Source organism: Rhinoraja longicauda, chromosome 4 (assembly GCF_053455715.1).
Source record: "Rhinoraja longicauda isolate Sanriku21f chromosome 4, sRhiLon1.1, whole genome shotgun sequence".
In the NCBI taxonomy this organism is placed as follows: Eukaryota; Metazoa; Chordata; class Chondrichthyes; order Rajiformes; family Arhynchobatidae; genus Rhinoraja; species Rhinoraja longicauda.
This window is the reverse complement of record NC_135956.1, coordinates 81,320,037-81,332,813: the sequence shown is the minus strand read 5'-3', so window position 1 is coordinate 81,332,813 and position 12,777 is coordinate 81,320,037. Positions and strand designations below refer to the sequence as shown.

The 12,777-nt window shown below is 43.5% G+C and overlaps 1 long non-coding RNA gene across 1 annotated transcript in view; it reads left to right on the top strand.

Annotated features, from left to right (window-relative positions):
* Positions 1-12,508, top strand: part of LOC144592921 (uncharacterized) — a 36,569-nt gene extending 24,061 nt beyond the window's left edge. The window contains exons 2-3 of the long non-coding RNA XR_013547191.1: positions 482-537; positions 11,448-12,508. This is a non-coding gene — a long non-coding RNA (uncharacterized LOC144592921). The remainder of the gene's footprint in view (positions 1-481; positions 538-11,447) is intronic.
* The last annotated feature ends 269 nt before the right edge of the window (positions 12,509-12,777 follow it).

Here is a 12,777-nt window from a genome sequence, read left to right as displayed (position 1 = left end):
TAACTTTATTTATATGTAACTGTAATTCTTTTTTGTGCACAATCTGCAGGCATTGCCACTTTCATTTCACTGCACATCGTGTATGTGTATGTGACAAATAAACTTGACTTGACTTGACAATAGTGATCCATATTTCTAATCAAAATATATTTGTATTCTTACTCAATCCCAAGGATTGGGGCGTCTTCAATTGGACTCCTAACCTTCTCTGCCCATCATCCTTATCTGCAACCACCCATTTCCTTCCCCAAAGCCCCATCTTCCCCATTTGTTCAAACATCAGTGGAACTCAGCTTCATCCTTAGGCAATGTTAAACTTGCTCTTCAATAAAAACTCTCCATCCATTTCCTGACATGTTACATTTATCTTACTCTCAGATCTCTATTTTGGCTCCCTGCAGGGGAAAAACACTCAGAATATCAGGGAGGGACTAAAAAACACTCTACTCCTTTTTTTTTTTTTTTTTTCCTTTTTCCTTAGTCTCCTTACATCTGCAGAGGAGGTGATTGGAAGATAAACTACACTGGTGATCGGAGGTGAGGCTGCAAAGCAACCTGCTGACAGAATTCTACATTATCCGTCTCCAATGCATCTGACACTCACTTGGATATGAAGTCAACTTGCAGCAAAACTGTGGATGAAAATGAACTTAAAATGTTCTTGACTTGACAGTTCTAATTAATATCTCAAATTTCCCAGGTGGTCTTTACCCTTCAAACATAACATGCAGTGGTCCAAAAATGGTTCCGCCTCAGATGAGTTTGTTCACTTTCAGAATGTGTTGCCACATGACATGTGCGCACAATAGATCAACTTAGGTACCAAAAGTTGGTGGCTGCAATAAGACATGGTCGGATTGTCCTTTGGTAGATCACTCATTACTCAGCAGGGGCAGCTGGAGGAGACAACTCTCATGAGTTGAGAGTCTGCATTAGATGCCACAGAATTGTTCAATTTCTACTCAGCTTGTTGCAGTTGTAGGACTGGAAAGGCTATCATGAAACACGAGTGAAACGTAAGCAAAGGGCAGTCTGTGCACTGATGGACATCAAAGCTTCACTGTGTACACTTCAGAGAGTTTGGAGGCCCCTGTTCCAAGTATAAGTGCCTGATCTGAAGATGTCTTTATCAAGGAAAGAGTACGAATCTGCATTTGATTGATTGCATGCAGATCTTGATCAAATCTACAATGGACACAACAAACTCGTCCTGGCATCCCATGGATCTGCAGGAAATTAATCAAATGGTCAATGTAGCTAAAGCGTTTGTTTAAGGATGTGTATTCCACTGGCAAAACTGGCATTTGTTGCACATCTCAAATTGAGTTGGAGACATAGAGTCATAGACCCATACAGCATGCAACAATGCCATTTGGCTCAACTCAAGAAGGGTCTCGACCTGAAATGTCACCCATTCCTTCTCTCCAGAGATGCTGCCTGTCCCGCTGAGTTACTCAATGTTTTTTATTTTATATTAAAGTAGACAACTTTGTATAATCCACATTATGTTCCATATGCCATTTGTTCACCCATTCATTTATTCCTTCTACATCCACTTCTCAGCATTTTCTTTGCGACCCACACTGTCACCCAGATTTGTGTCATCAAAAAGACTCATTATACTTGGATCAACAGATATAGATTGTGAACTGCTCGGGCCCCAACAACGATCCCATAGAACCTATCAATTCCTGTCTCCAAACTGAGTGTGTATAAGGGAACCAGCAGATGCTGGTTTAAACCGAAGATAGACACAAAATCTGGAGTAACTCAGAGGGACAGGCAGCATCTCTGGAGAGAAGGAATGGGTGACGTTTCAGGTTGAGTCCCTTCTTGAGTTGAGCCAAATGGCATTGTGTAGAATTGCACATAGTACTACAAGGGTGACCTCATCAACAACCTGTACAGCTGTATTATGATGCCCCGATTTTTGTGCTCAGTACCCTTCCCATTGAAGGTCAGCATGCCAAAGGCCCTCTTCATCAGACTGTCTACCTGAGTTGCCACATTCAGACGACTATGCTCCTGTACTTCCAGATCTTTCTCATTGTGCAACACTCTCCTGGGCTCTAGAATTTCTGTGTAAGCTCTGTTCTGGTTTGATATACCAAAGTGCGACACCTCAGACTTGTCGGAGTTAAATTCCATTTGCCATTCCTTGACCCACTTTCCCAACAGAACCCCATCCTGTTGTAAACATGGATATCCTTTCTCGCTAATGTAATGCCAATTTTGGGGTCAGCTGCAAATTCACCAACAATGTTAACTATATGTTCATCCAGATAATTAATGTAGATAACAAAAAGCAGTGGACCCAGCACGGAGCCTTGTGACACATTACTGGTCATAGACCTCTAGTTGAAAAAAACAATCTCAAATAACTACCTTTGACTCCTTCCACCAAGCCAATTTTAAAACCAATTGGCTACCTCACCTTGGATTCCATGCAATCTATTCTTCCAAACTAGCATACCACACGGGCCCTTGTCAAAGGCTTGGGTAATGTTCATGTAGATAATATAAACCGCCTTTCCCTCATCAATCCTCTCGGTAGTCTCTTCAAAAAGCTCTATCAGATTTGTGAGGTGTAATCTCCCCTGCACAAAGCTCTGCTGACTATCTCCAATCAGTACCTGCCTATACAAATGCTCATAATTCCTGCCCCTCAGAATCCCCTCCAACAACTTTCCCACCACTGACATCAGACTCACTGCCTGTAGTACTTCACGTATGCCTAAAGAGGAAGTAAGCATCTCTGCAAAGGCCTCCACAATTTCTTTACTTGCATCCCACAAGGTCCGATCCTGGGGATATTTCTACTTTAATGCACTTTAAAACTGTTAATACCTCCGTTTTGGTAGACATCTAAGACATCACAACTCATATGCCACAATTCCTTAGCTTCCATGATCTTCTCAGCAAAAACGAATGAGGAATATTCAGTTAATATCTTCCCCCATCTCTTGTGGTTCCACATAAAGACAGCGAAGCTGATCTTCAAGGGGACATATTCTCTCTCCCCAGCCCCCTTTTCCTCTGAATGTACAGGTAGAATCTCTCAGGATTTCCTTTTGGTTTGCCTGCTAGATACATTTCTTGTTTTCTTTTTACCCTCCTAATTGCCTTCTTCAGTGTACTCCTACATCTCAAACTCGCTGAGGGATTTGCCTGTCTTCGTCTGATATATGGCTTCTCCTTTTCCTGACCAGACTCTCAACAACTCTCGTCGACCAGGGTTCACTAGATTTACCAGCCTTGCCCTTCCCCGAATAGAATAACTACTCTCGCTGCCTCACTTTTGAAAGCCTCCCACTTGGCAGCCATCCCTCTACCCACAAACAAATTCACCAATTCAACTCTCCAAGTCCCAGCGTAGTGCCTCAAAAATTGGCCTTGTTCCAGTTTAAGACCTTAATTGGCCCTGGGTTGAAGCAGTTATGACTCTAGCGCATTAGTGGGTCTGGAATGAGGGAGAGACCAGAACAGATAAGGAAGCCGGATTTCCTACCCTGGGGAACATTCGTGAACCAGATGGAGTTTTATGACAATCTGATTGTTTCAAGGTTCCTAGTGTGGATGCTTGTTATTCTTCAGTCCACATTGATATAATTAGTTGACTTTAAACTCCCCAGCTGCCATGGTAGAATTGAGACTCATGTCCGTAGATCAGTGGTGCATGGCGAATACTAATAACATAACCCTTATGCTATTGTATCCATATTGTGGAGAAGGCCCACAAGTGGCATGGTAGTTCCTGGGGATATAGAAACATAGAAACATAGAAAATAGGTGCAGGAGGAGGCCATTTGGCCCTTCAAGCCAGCACCGCCATTCATTGTGATCATGGCTGATCATCCACAATCAGTAACCTGTGCCTGCCTTCTCCCCATATCGCATGATTCCACTAGCCCCCAGAGCTCTATCTAACTCTCTCTTAAATCCATCCAGTGAATTGGATGCCTGTCCCGCTGAGTTACTCCAGCATTTTGTGTCTATCACAGTTTAACTGCGGCCACGGTTTGTGCAGCGGTAGAGTTGCCACATTACAGCGAATGCAGCGCCGGAGACCCAGGTTCGACTACAGGTGCTGTCTGTATGGTGTTTGTACGTTCTCCCCGTGACCTCGTGGGTTTTCTCCAAGATCTTTGGTTTCCTCCACACTCCAAAGACGTACAGGGTTGTAGGTTAATTGGCTTGGTAAATGTAAAAATGGTCTCTAGTGGGTGTAGGGTAGTGTTAATATGCGGGGACCGCTGGGCGGTGTAGACCCGGTGGGCCAAAGGGTCTGTTTCCATGCTGTAACTCAAAACTAAACTAAACTAAAAACAAAAGTGGGATCTCTTGTCTTTCAGCAGCCATCTCCTAACAACCAAATTGATCAGAACGTGTGAAAGCCGGAAGGACAAAGGCATTGTGGTAGCTGCCAGGAAAACATTCTCACACTTGTAGGAAGGTCTACTTGCAGCTAAAGATCAGGCATACGCTGATGGAATAGGAAACCTTTGTGGTTGATGGCATTCCTAGGTGACAGCGTGAACTGTGAGGAAGATGCTATGAGGTTGCAGAGTGACTTGGACAGGTTGTGTGAGTGGGCGGATGCATGGCAACTGCAGTTTCATGTAGATAAGTGTGAGGTTATCCACTTTGGTGGTAAGAATAGGAAGGCAGATTATTATCTGAATGGTGTCAAGTTAGGAAAAGGGGACATACAACGTGATCTGGGTGTCTTAGTGCATCAGTCACTGAAAGGAAGCATGCAGGTACAGCAGACAGTGAAGAAAGTCAATAGAATGTAGGCCTTCATAACAAGAGCAGTTGAGTATAGGAGCAAAGAGGTCCTTCTGCAGTTGTACAGGGCCCTAGTGAGACCGCACCTGGAGTACTGTGTGCGGTTTTGGTCTCCAAATTTGAGGAAGGATATTCTTGCTATTGAGGGCGTGCAGCGTAGGTTTACTAGGTTAATTCCCGGAATGGCGGGACTGTCATATGTTGAAAGACTGGAGCGACTAGGCTTGTATACACTGGAATTTAGAAGGATGAGAGGGAATCTTATCGAAACGTATAAGATTATTAAGGGGTTGGACACGTTAGAGGCAGGATACATGTTCCCAATGTTGGGGGAGTCCAGAACCAGGGGCCACAGTTTAAGAATAAGGGGTAGGCCATTTAGAACCATAAATTTTAGGTAAATAGTTGATTTCCAGAACATCGGTACATATGATAAAACTTAACGTACAGATTATTTCTTGGGCAGAATAATTGACACGTGACAATTATTTTCCCACCTGCACCTGTTTAACTTTAGAAATAATAAATTGACCAGAAGCAGTAAATGGATCAGAAAGACTTCTTAGTAAATTACTGTCCCTGTGTATCACATTGCAATCTACGTCCAAATGCAGTGTTGACATCCGGAATGTCCTTTGTTGCTTGCAACCTATATTTAAATGCTCCACGAATATCTAACAGTGAATCACTTCTTCTTGCTCCTTTGATCTCACTTTCAAATGGAATGTTGTTATAAGGAAGAAGTTCATAGTTGTTTGGTAACTGGAATGGGTGGAGGTAAATTAAAAGACTGCCTTCTGAGTATATTGTAATAATTTTGTTGCCGATTAATACTTTCTTTTGGCTATTTCATATCCCAAGAGCCATTGTACATTTCCATCATTTCTGGTTAGAATCACAGAGTCATTCCGTGTGGAAACAGGCCCTTCGGCCCAACTTTTAACAGGGATTAAAAGTACCATTAGCAAATTTGCAGATGATACTAAGCTGGGGGGTAGTGTGTACTCCAAAGATGTACAGGTATGTAGGTTAATTGGCGGGTAAAATGTAAAAATTGTCCCTAGTGGGTGTAGGATAGTGTTAATGTACGGGGATCACTGGGCGGCACGGACTTGGAGGGCCGAAAAGGCCTGTTTCCGGCTGTATATATATGATATAATGATATGATATGATATGATATGAATTGTGAGGAAGATGCAATAAGGCTGCAGGGTGACTTGGACAGGATGTGTGAGTGGGCGGATACATGGCAGATGCAGTTTAATGTAGATAAGTGTGAGGTTATTCACTTTGGAAGTAAGAATAGAAAGGCAGATTATTATCTGAATGGTGTCAATAGACAATAGACAATAGACAATAGACAATAGACAATAGGTGCAGGAGTAGGCCATTCAGCCCTTCGAGCCAGCACCGCCATTCAATGCGATCATGGCTGATCACTCTCAATCAGTACCCCGTTCCTGCCTTCTCCCCATACCCCCTCACTCCGCTATCCTTAAGAGCTCTATCCAGCTCTCTCTTGAAAGCATCCAACGAACTGGCCTCCACTGCCTTCTGAGGCAGAGAATTCCACACCTTCACCACCCTCTGACTGAAAAAGTTCTTCCTCATCTCCGTTCTAAATGGCCTACCCCTTATTCTCAAACTGTGGCCCCTTGTTCTGGACTCCCCCAACATTGGGAACATGTTATCTGCCTCTAATGTGTCCAATCCCCTAATTATCTTATATGTTTCAATAAGATCCCCCCTCATCCTTCTAAATTCCAGTGTATACAAGCCCAATCGCTCCAGCCTTTCAACATACGACAGTCCCGCCATTCCGGGAATTAACCTAGTGAACCTACGCTGCACGCCCTCCATAGCAAGAATATCCTTCCTCAAATTTGGAGACCAAAACTGCACACAGTACTCCAGGTGCGGTCTCACCAGGGCCCGGTACAACTGTAGAAGGACCTCTTTGCTCCTATACTCAACTCCTCTTGTTACGAAGGCCAACATTCCATTGGCTTTCTTCACTGCCTGCTGAACCTGCATGCTTCCTTTCATTGACTGATGCACTAGGACACCCAGATCTCGTTGAACTCCCCCTCCTCCTAACTTGACACCATTCAGATAATAATCTGCCTTTCTATTCTTACTTCCAAAGTGAATAACCTCACACTTACCTACATTAAACTGCATCTGCCATGTATCCGCCCACTCACACAACCTGTCCAAGTCACCCTGCAGCCTTATTGCATCTTCCTCACAATTCACACTACCCCCCAACTTAGTATCATCTGCAAATTTGCTAATGACTTAGTATCATCTGCAAATTTGCTAATTTAGGAAGTTTAGGAAGAGGGGATGTTCAACGAGATCTGGGTGTCCTAGTGCATCAGTCACTGAAAGGAAGCATGCAAGTACAGTAGGCAGTGAAGAAAGCCAATGGAATGTTGGCCTTCGTAACAAGAGTTGAGTATAGGAGCAAAGAGGTCCTTCTACAATTGTACCGGGCCCTGGTGAGACCGCACCTGGAGTGCTGTGTGCAGTTTTGGTCTCCAAATTTGAGGAAGGATATTCTTGCTATTGAGGGCGTGCAGCGTAGGTTCACTAGGTTAATTCCCGGAATGGCGGGACTGTCGTATGTTGAAAGGCTGGAGCAATTAGGCTTGTATACACTGGAATTTAGAAGGATGAGGGGGGATCTTATTGAAACATATAAGATAATTAGGGGATTGGACACATTAGAGGCAGGAAACATGTTCCCAATGTTGGGGGAGTCCAGAACAAGGGGCCACAGTTTAAGAATAAGGGGTAGGCCATTTAGAACGGAGATGAGGAATAACTTTTTCAGTCAGAGAGTGGTGAAGGTGTGGAATTCTCTGCCTCAGAAGGCAGTGGAGGCCAGTTCATTGGATGCTTTCAAGAGAGAGCTGGATAGAGCTCTTAAGGATAGCGGAGTGAGGGGGTATGGGGAGAAGGCAGGAACGGGGTACTGATTGAGAGTGATCAGCCATGATCGCATTGAATGGCGGTGCTGGCTCGAAGGGTTGAATGGCCTACTCCTGCACCTATTGTCTATTGTCTATTGCCCACACCAGCCAACTTGTCCAATCTACACTCGTCCCACCTGCCTGTGTTTGGCCCCGATCCCTCTAAACCTGTCCTATCCACGTACCTGTCTAAATGTCGCAATATTATCTGCTTCAACTACTTCCTCCGCCAGCTCGTTCCATACATCCACCGCCCTTTGTGTGAAAAAGTTAGCCTTCGGGTTCCTATTACATCTTTCCCCCCTCACCTTTAACCTTTGTTCTCTGTTTCTTGATTCCCCTACTCTGGGCATGAGACTCTCGCGTCTACCCGATATATTTCCTTTCATGATTTTGTACACCTCTATAAGATCACCCCTCATCCTCCTGCGCTCCAAGGAATAGAGTCCTAGCCTGCTCACCTTCTCCCCACAGCTCAGGCCCTCGAATCCTGACAACATCCTCATAAATCTTCTCTGGACCCTTTCTAGCTTGACAACATCTTTCCTATAACATGGTGCCTAAAAACGGATCTTTTGTTTGTTTCCTTTAGCTATTCATCACAAGAGACAGCAGAGGCTTTCTCTGCAAATGTGTGAGACTCATGGCGGTGAAAATTTCTACATCGCTTCCAGTGTAAGTTCCACAGATGGCAGTGAATTCCACAAGCAAGGGAAATATGACTGTTGATTCCCTGTTATCTTACATTATTGCAGAGACATAATCTATCTCAATATGCTTCCCTGACGGTTTCCAATTCCTTACTGAGACGACGAGAAGTGGATGGACTGACATCAGACTTTTCTGATGCCATAAGTAGGTTCAAGCACTTATCATAGGTCCACAACTCTGTATTGAGTGACCTTTGACCTTGATTTCTTGCCCCCCGCCAATGCCACCACTAAAAGAGGTCACAGCTCTCTTGCGAGCTAATGCAAAAATGATGTCAGAGGCTTTCCCCCAAATTAGAGCTCACCTTTACTACAGGCACAATGTTTTTTGTGATTTGTCACATTTAAATTTAAATCATTGACACAATTATCTGGCAAAGTAGCCATCACGTCTGACTCCCCTCAGATTGCACAGAGGATATGCACATCAAACAAGCGGTCAGCAGTGCTCAAATAAATGATGGAAACAATGTTTGAAAAAAGTTGCTCACGTTGAAACCCATCAGCTTTTGCAGAATGCCCCAAGCTCCCCAGGTTCAACTTGCAAACCACTATATGCTTCCCAATGAACTTGTTCATAAGGAATAGGAGTAGAACTAGGCCATTCAGCCCATCAGGTCTACCCCGCCATTCAATCATGGCTGATCTATCTCTCCCTCCTAACCCCATTCTCCTGCTTTCTCCTCATAACCTCTGACACCTGTACTAATCCTGTAAATTTCCCCAGTGTGGGACAAATAAAGGAATATATTATTATTATAATCAAGAATCTATCTATCTCTGCCTTAAAAAATATCTACTGACTTGGCCTCCACAGTCTTGAGAACTCTACTAACTTTCTTAACTTCTTAATTTTCTACTAACTCTGCTGCCTTTTAAAAATAGGTTCACACTTTTCCCTGACAGGGAATACCATGAGTCTTTCATACTGGGATATTTCACTGTAGCATGATTATTTATGTGCCACCTCACTGCTCACACTGCCACCTCACTGCCACCTCACTGCCAGTCATCTATTAAAAGCATAATTCTATGCACTCAATATATTTCTAATTCAGCATTAAAAATCTTGATGTTTTCATAAATATCCTTTAAAAAGATTTCAGATTTTCTGAGGCAAACGATTTATTTATGTAAGACGTGAACACATGAATGTCACAAAGGAGAACCATGAATTCAAAATGCATCACAGGAGCAAGTTATAAAGGCTTTACACTATAAATAAAAGAACATTTTGATATTCCCCTCAATGCCAGGTGAAGGACTCCCTTCGTATCTTTTCCCACATCCCCTTTGAATTCTCATTTATATAATAAAAGCCATGAAGGCACATTAACCTCTTAATACTTCAAATCATGCAACAATTAAGAAACCAAACTGAAGAAGAAACTAATGTTAAATTTTTAAAAGCTACCTTTTAAATATAGCATAAAATGATAAGGAATAATTAAATGTTCATTTTTTTCAAACGTAATAGCCACAACCTCATTGACTTCCTCAAACAAATACACGTGTTATTTTTGAAAGGCAAATCATGGGCTAGAAGCATTAAAACAAAACTGCCTTGAGATGTGAGCAGCTTTGGCAAGGCCATATTTATGCCCCATCTTATCGAAACATATAAGATTATTAAGGGGTTTGACACGTTAGAGGCAGGAAACATGTTCCCAATGTTGGGGGAGTCCAGAACCAGGGGCCACAGTTTAAGAATAAGGGGTAGGCCATTTAGAACTGAGATGAGGAAAAACTTTTTCAGTCAGAGAGTTGTAAATCTGTGGAATTCACTGCCTCAGAAGGCAGTGGAGGCCAATTCTCTGAATGCATTCAAGAGAGAGCTAGATAGAGCTCTTAAGGATAGCGGAGTCAGGGGGTATGGGGAGAAGGCAGGAACGGGGTACTGATTGAGAATGATCAGCTATGATCACATTGAATGGTGGTGCTGGCTCGAAAAGCCGAATGGCCTACTCCTGCACCTATTGTCTATTGTCTATTGTCTATTGTCTATCTGCAGGTTTGCTGAGAAATGAGTGGGGCATTTATGCTTTTTATCTTGAAGAGTTTACGGAATGACGCACTCTTAATCCCAGGCTATCCTTTTGGATCAAGAATGACTTGTATCAACTCTAGGGTACTGTGGACTCTGATAAGGTTAGAGCATGTAGTTGGAAAAGCAGACTATTTCCAGAAGGGGTAGGGAATATCCAAGAGGGTAGTAGGTGGGTAATCTGAGGTGTAGATTTCCTTTTGCTACTTGTACAAGGCTTCTTGGTGTTTCCAATTCATGGGCTTAAGGATCTCAATACGGTCCCAAATGCTTCGTCTCCTCTTTCAATTTACCAGGAATTCATTGGAGTCAGTAAGAATGTTATGTTATCAAGTAGGGATCGAGCACATCCTTGAAACTTTTCCCAAACTTGACCACTTGGAAAAAAATAGCGGAAGCTGGAAATATATATATATATTTTAAAAATCTGGAACTATTGAATAGGTCAGGCAGCATCTATGGGTGGGTGGGTGGGGGTGGGGGGGGGGGGGGTGGATGGGGGTGGGGGGGGGGGGTGCAGCTTGGGGTTGAGAAATAGACTCAACAGTTCAAACCAATGATTATTCTTCATAGAACGCAATACAGTGCAGCAATGTTTGTGCCAAACATGATGCCAAATTAAATTGATCTCATCCGCCGATAGGTGATCCATATCCCTCTGTTCCCTGCACTTCCATGTGCCCATCCAAAAGCACCTTAAACACCACTATCATATCTGCCTCCACCACCACTCCTGGCAATGCTTTCCAGGCCCCGAACACCCGCTGTGTAAAAATCCTGCCCAGCACATCTCCAATAAACTTACCGTCTATCACCTTATAGGTATGACCTCCACCCTGGACATTTCCACCCTGGGGAGAAAAGGTTCTGACTGTCTACCCTATCTATACCTCTCATAATTTTATATTCTTCTCTCATGTTCCTCCTCAGCTCCCGACATTCGAGAAAAAGCAATCCAACCTCTCCATGTAGCTGAAACCCTTTACACCAGACAACATCATCATCATTATCATCATATGATGACAACATAAGAAGGATGTAGAAAAAAGACATCAAGGAGATTTTCTACCAGCTAAGCTCTTCACATCGCAGAGCTCTGTTCTCGAGTATCTGTGCCCGGAATCTGGTGTTGGCCATGTTAATGATATGGCTGATCAACATGGTTGACTGAGTATGAGTAGTCTTAATGCAGAAGTACCCAATGTCACTTGCTCCGGCAATCGAAGGTTTTTCTTCCAGATACTCAGCACCTCAGCCACATTTCTGCTTTAAAAGAAAATTGACTTTCTCTCCCATCTCCTAAACTAACACTTGAAGCAAAAAACTTGCAGAAGTTGGGAATCTGAAACCAAAACAGAAAATGCTGAAACTATTCATCTGTCGAGAGATAAAAAATAGGGTCAACAGTTCAAATCAATGGCTGTTTTTAGAGTTTACTTTAGACTTTGGAATTTACAGATACAGTTCGGATACAGGTCCTTCGGCCCACCGAGTCCATGCCGACCAGTGATCATCCCATACACTAATACCATCCTACACACTAGGAACAACTAAGGCGGCACGGTGGCGCAACGGTAGAGTTGCTGCTTTACAGCGTATGCAGCGCCGGAGTCTCAGGTTCGATCCTGAGTACGGGTGCTGTACTGTAAGGAGTTTGTACGTTCTCCCCGTGACCTGCGTGGGTCTTCGGTTTCCTCCCACACTCCAAAGACGTACAGGTATGTAGGTTAATTTGACTGGGTAAAATGTAAAAATTGTCCCTAGTGTGTGTAGGATAGTGTTAATGTGCGGGGATCGCTGGGCGGAGCGGACTTGGTGGGCCGAAAAAGGCCTGTTTCCGCGCTGTATCTGAAATATGAAAATAAATATGAAACTTACAATATTACCGCAGTCAATTGACCAACAAACCTGTGTGTCTTTGGAGTGTGGGAGGAAGCCGGAGCACCTGGAGAAAACTCACGCAGGTCATGGAGAGAACGTACAAACTCCATACAGGCTGCACCCATAATCAGGATCAAACCTGGGTCTCTGACGCTGCAAGGCAGCAACTCTACTGCCGCGCCACTGTGCTGACTGTTCGTCATCAGATACTGCAAATGAGAATTCAAAAAGGGATGTAGACAAAGACACCAAGGGAGATTTTCTCCAGGCAATGGTGGAAATATTAAGATGTTCTGATGAAGGGTCATTGAACTGTTTCGTTCCCCAAAGATGCTGTCCAACCTACTGAGTATTTCTGACATTTTCTGTTTTTGTTCCA